Source organism: Ascidia mentula, chromosome 2 (assembly GCF_947561715.1).
Source record: "Ascidia mentula chromosome 2, kaAscMent1.1, whole genome shotgun sequence".
NCBI lineage: Eukaryota > Metazoa > Chordata > Ascidiacea > Phlebobranchia > Ascidiidae > Ascidia > Ascidia mentula.
Genome location: NC_138567.1, coordinates 6,546,415 through 6,552,414, shown reverse-complemented (window position 1 = coordinate 6,552,414; position 6,000 = coordinate 6,546,415).

Sequence of the window (6,000 nt, the reverse complement as noted above, 5' to 3'; positions counted from 1 at the left end):
ATTGCCGGTGACGTCACATTCAATCAAGTGCCAAACCACTTTCCGCTTCATAGGATTTTATTTAAATCTCAGTATCTGTCAAGGATGGAGTGCGGAATAGCGTGAAAGTAATAAAAATCGGTAGAGATCCCACGTATTCCATCAGAATGACCTGAAACACGGGTGATTTTTTTTTGCATTGCCGGTGACGTCACTTTCAATCAAGTGCCAAACCACTTTCCGCTTCATAGGATTTTATTTAAATCTCAGTATCTGTCAAAGATAGAGTGCAGAATAGCGTGAAAGTAATAAAAATCGGTAGAGATCCCACGTATTCCATCAGAATGACCTGAAACACCAGTGTTTTTGCGCTTTTTTGCATTGCCGGTGACGTCACTTTCAATCAAGTGCCAAACCACTTTCCGCTTCATAGGATTTTTTTAAATCTCTATATTTGTCCAGAATTTATGTCGTCGCAAAATCTAATGGAGTGGCACACTCGTTTTTTCACACAATCTCATACATTTTCCCTTCTAATCACAATGTGTCACACTGATGAACTTGCAAAGAACGTTTTATTGTGCAATATGCGTCCAATTCTTTTTCCTTCTTTTTGTAGTGAATATAAATGACCGTAAAGGTAATGCTTGTTAAAATAAATATTTTGATTTAACATTTTCAAATGAAATGATATTTACTCTTAAATAATGTTAAATTTGTGCATGATGTTGATGTATCACAGGTGAAAGTGATCTTTGCTTGTTACACAAACATATAAGAAACACAATTTTCATGGTGGCCACTAAATCTAAGAAACAAATTGGGTAAACAGGCACAATTAAAGAAAAAACATTGCGCACGTTTCTTCGGACAGTTTTAGATTATCAGGAGTTTTAATAACTGCCACATCTTTGACAATTGAGTTCATGAACATTTCTGCATCATCTGTGGTTAGTACCAATTGGTAACAGGATCAAAGATTGCTGAAATTTTCATGAGTCGGAAACGTTCGCTATTACTGTACATGCACCTTAATAGGATACATTTCATGGCCAACCGTGTAATAAGTCAAACTCATGTACGCGTACTTAATTAACGAACATGCAACTTATTAACGTAACTAATTAACGTGCGCGCATGTTAAGTTGGCCGATAGTGTCATAATCCTATGTAAAATTACATGTACTGTCATCAGCTTATGGGCGTCGATATGCTCTTGTTTTCTGCTTTCACCTTTGCAAATATCACTCATGTATCCATCTAGTGGCAGGTAGCGTCAGATCTATGTCAAATCCTCAAATGTTATCGCAACTGCTTAAAAGTCTAAGTGTTTCATCACAGGCCCAAATATACCATGGCCCCGCACAAATTTGTAAGTACCGGAAATGTATTTTTCAAATATTTATCCTTTGTCAAATTTGTCCTCTTTTTCCAGAATTAAACATTTGAACAGCGAAATTGCGCTGTATTCTCAGCTAACCTTGTACTTTTACGTACGCATATGCCTTTACAAATTATTTTGATTTTAAGTTATAGTAAACATGTACATACTTTGTTTTAATGCGCATGGGCTGCCAATATTCAAAAGAATTTTACAGCGCTTGCAATGCCACACAATAATTTTACAAAGTTTGCATCTTTACGTCGCAATTTAATCGTGTTAAGCTTGCCAAAAAGCAGAGTTGATTGCAGTAAAACCTCACGTTTTAGGTTCTCTTTGGGGTTGCGAGACATCAAAGTAAACGGTGCGAACTACAGATGTCCACTAGATGGATACATGAGTGATATTTGCAAAGTGAAAGCAGAAAACAAGGGCATATCGACTCCCATAAGCTTTGACTTGAAGCTAACTATTTGTTGTTTGAAATGAAAATATACGACGATAGTACAAGTAATTTTACCTAAGATTATGACACTGTCGGCCAACTTAACATGTTACTAAGTTACAAGCACCTTAATAAGTTGCATGTTCGTTAACTAGGTACGCGTACATCAGTTTGACTTATGACGCGGTTGGCCATGAAATATATCCTGTTAAGGTACATGTACACTAATATCGAACGTGTTGCTTACTGACGCGCGCGTGCCTTATTATTCCACATGATGTCGCTCTTATTCGGAATTTGACACTGTTGGCCAGGCTTTAGATATCGCGCACGTTCATTATTACGACACACGCACGTTATCTAAGGTACGCGTACAATATGGCGAATTATGACACCGATGTCCCAAACAATATAACGAACGTGCTCGTTATTTAAAGCCTGGCCAACAGTATGTCCAAAACAACATAATATACGTTTAGGGTTTGAATGTGAAGTTGCAACTTGTCACGATGATTATGCTGGCTAATTGCCTTTGAATTGTCGTTTACCAGTGCACTTGGCTAAGATGCAGGCAGTTGGGTATAATTGTTTATTGATGAAATGTAACTAAATAGCATAAAATAAAATGGAATATATTTAGAATCAAATAGAACGGTCAGAAAGGGCGAAAAGCGTTACCGTATAAACATATAGTCTCGTGATATGCGATATTGTGAGAGAAAGACAGTGGGATCGTAAATAAAATTTGGGTAAGAAAGCCCCAGCCCATTACGTAGGGTGAAGTATCCCTGTCACAAACAAACTCCCCTAACGATGGAAAGCGATGACAAATTTTTTATCAATGCAGCTTCCAGTTCTGACATTGTCCCACATGCGACTTGGTGAGTGTCAATGCAAATTCTTATCAACGCGATTGCGGGTACATTTTCACCCATATGTCAAAGGCGGTTTGCATCACACGATCGCAATTTAAATCGAATGACGCTACAAAGTACTTAACCCTGATATTGGGATGTACTTCAATATGTAAAAAAAATGTTTGAAAAATAATGTATGTTCACAGTACGTTTTACACGCAAAATTGACGATAAAGGTGTGCGCAATGCTAATAATAGGCCTAATGGCGACCATGCACATTCGCAATACAAAAAGGAAAACAAACGAGAGAAAAAATCATTTGTTCAAACCTTACTGGATGATGGAACCAAGCTACCCTGGCAGGCTGTCGATCGATTACCGTATCTATAGTGCTGAGTAAAAGGTTTGATACTTGCTGGACCTATGTTTCAAATGTTTATCACATTGCTTATATGTGTTTTGCATTCCACGGAAACTGATGACGCCCTTTACAAGGCGAAACATAAATCTAAGCAACCTTCGGATTAAAAGGAAGTCAACATAAATGGTTACATGTACATATTCGCAAGGGTTAGGCGTGTTTATGAAAAGACTAACAAACGCGTTTGGTATGTGTATCAACATACTTTATAAAGCGACGTAAACCGAAATTAAACATGCACAATATCGAATCAAGTCAACCAGCATGGGCAATTGGCATATTTAATCAAGAAGTGTTGCAAAGGATGTTAATGTCGGTATGGAAATAAGGTTAGAATCCGACGATTTCGCCACTACCATTCGTCAATACAAACTCCCAATCGGATAATATTAAGCACCTCAAAGGCTATCGCATAACGAGACAGGATCGTAACAATAAGAAAACCCTCATTTGGCAGCTATGGTATTTATAGCATGCAATGCAAACATTTCTGTGTTGTTTGATTACAATGGTGGATATCGTAAATGCAAATTTTGCCCGGCAATTTGTGCACGAAACACTGCATAGGCCAAAATCTGACTTCTCTAATCGTTGCGATCATGTACAACTCATCTGGTGGAGCGTTGGGCCTCATAAAAAATCGCAAAAAAGTGAAAAAGCCCTGGTTTGAAGTCATTCTGATGGAAAACGTGGGATCTCTCCCGATTTTTATTACTTTCACGCTATTTTGTACTTTATCCTTGACAGATACTGAGATTTAAAAAAAATCCTATGAAGCGGAAAGTTGTTTGGCACTTGATTGAAAGTGACGTAACCGGCAATGCAAAAAAAGCGAAAAAACACTGGTGTTTCAGGTCATTCTGATGGAATACGTGGGATCTCTACCGATTTTTATTACTTTCACGCTATTCTGCACTCTATCTTTGACAGATACTGAGATTTTAAAAAAATCCTATGAAGCGGAAAGTGGTTTGGCACTTGATTGAATGTGACGTCACCGGCAATGCAAAAAAGCCAAAAACACTGGTGTTTCAGGTCATTCTGATGGAATACGTGGGATCTCTACCGATTTTTATTACTTTCACGCTATTCTGCACTCTATCTTTGACAGATACTGAGATTTTAAAAAAATCCTATGAAGCGGAAAGTGGTTTGGCACTTGATTGAAAGTGACGTCACCGGCAATGCAAAAAAGCGAAAAAAAATCACCCGTGTTTCAGGTCATTCTGATGGAATACGTGGGATCTCTACCGATTTTTATTGCTTTCACGCTATTCCGCACTCTATCCTTGATAGATACTGAGATTTAAATAAAATCCTATGAAGCGGAAAGTGGTTTAGCACTTGATTGAAAGTGACGTCACCGGCAATGCAAAAAGCGCAAAAACACATGTGTTTTAGGTCATTCTGATGGAATACGTGAGATCTCTACCGATTTTTATTACTTTCACGCTATTCTGCACTCTATCTTTGACAGATACTGAGATTTTAAAAAAATCCTATGAAGCGGAAAGTGGTTTGGCACTTGATTGAAAGTGACGTCACCGGCAATGCAAAAAAGCGAAAAAAAATCACCCGTGTTTCAGGTCATTCTGATGGAATACGTGGGATCTCTACCGATTTTTATTGCTTTCACGCTATTCTTCACTCTATCCTTGACAGATACTGAGATTTAAATAAAATCCTATGAAGCGGAAAGTGGTTTGGCACTTGATTGAAAGTGACGTCACCGGCAATGCAAAAAGCGCAAAAACACATGTGTTTTAGGTCATTCTGATGGAATACGTGAGATCTCTACCGATTTTTATTACTTTCACGCTATTCTGCACTCTATCTTTGACAGATACTGAGATTTAAAAAAAATCCTATGAAGCGGAAAGTGGTTTGGCACTTGATTGAATGTGACGTCACCGGCAATGCAAAAAAGCGCAAAAACACTGGTGTTTCAGGTCATTCTGATGGAATACGTGGGATCTCTACCGATTTTTATTACTTTCACGCTATTCTGCACTCTATCTTTGACAGATACTGAGATTTTAAAAAAATCCTATGAAGCGGAAAGTGGTTTGGCACTTGATTGAAAGTGACGTCACCGGCAATGCAAAAAAGCGAAAAAACACTGGTGTTTCAGGTCATTCTGATGGAATACGTGGGATCTCTACCGATTTTTATTACTTTCACGCTATTCTGCACTCCATTCTTGACAGATACTGAGATTTAAAAAAAATCCTATGAAGCGGAAAGTGGTTTGGCACTTGATTGAAAGTGACGTCACCGGCAATGCAAAAAAGCGAAAAAACACTGGTGTTTCAGGTCATTCTGATGGAATACGTGGGATCTCTACCGATTTTTATTACTTTCACGCTATTCCGCACTCCATCCTTGACAGATACTGAGATTTAAATAAAATCCTATGAAGCGGAAAGTGGTTTGGCACTTGATTGAAAGTGACGTCACCGGCAATGCAAAAAGCGCAAAAACACACGTGTTTCAGGTCATTCTGATGAAATACGTGGGATCTCTACCGATTTTTATTACTTTCACGCTATTCTTCACTTTATCCTTGACAGATACTGAGATTTAAATAAAATCCTATGAAGCGGAAAGTGGTTTGGCACTTGATTGAATGTGACGTCACCGGCAATGCAAAAAGCGCAAAAACACACGTGTTTCAGGTCATTCTGATGGAATACGTGGGATCTCTACCGATTTTTATTACTTTCACGCTATTCTGCACTCCATTCTTGACAGATACTGAGATTTAAATAAAATCCTATGAAGCGGAAAGTGGTTTGGCACTTGATTGAATGTGACGTCACCGGCAATGCAAAAAAGCGAAAAAACACTGGTGTTTCAGGTCATTCTGATGGAATACGTGGGATCTCTACCGATTTTTATTACTTTCACGCTATTCTG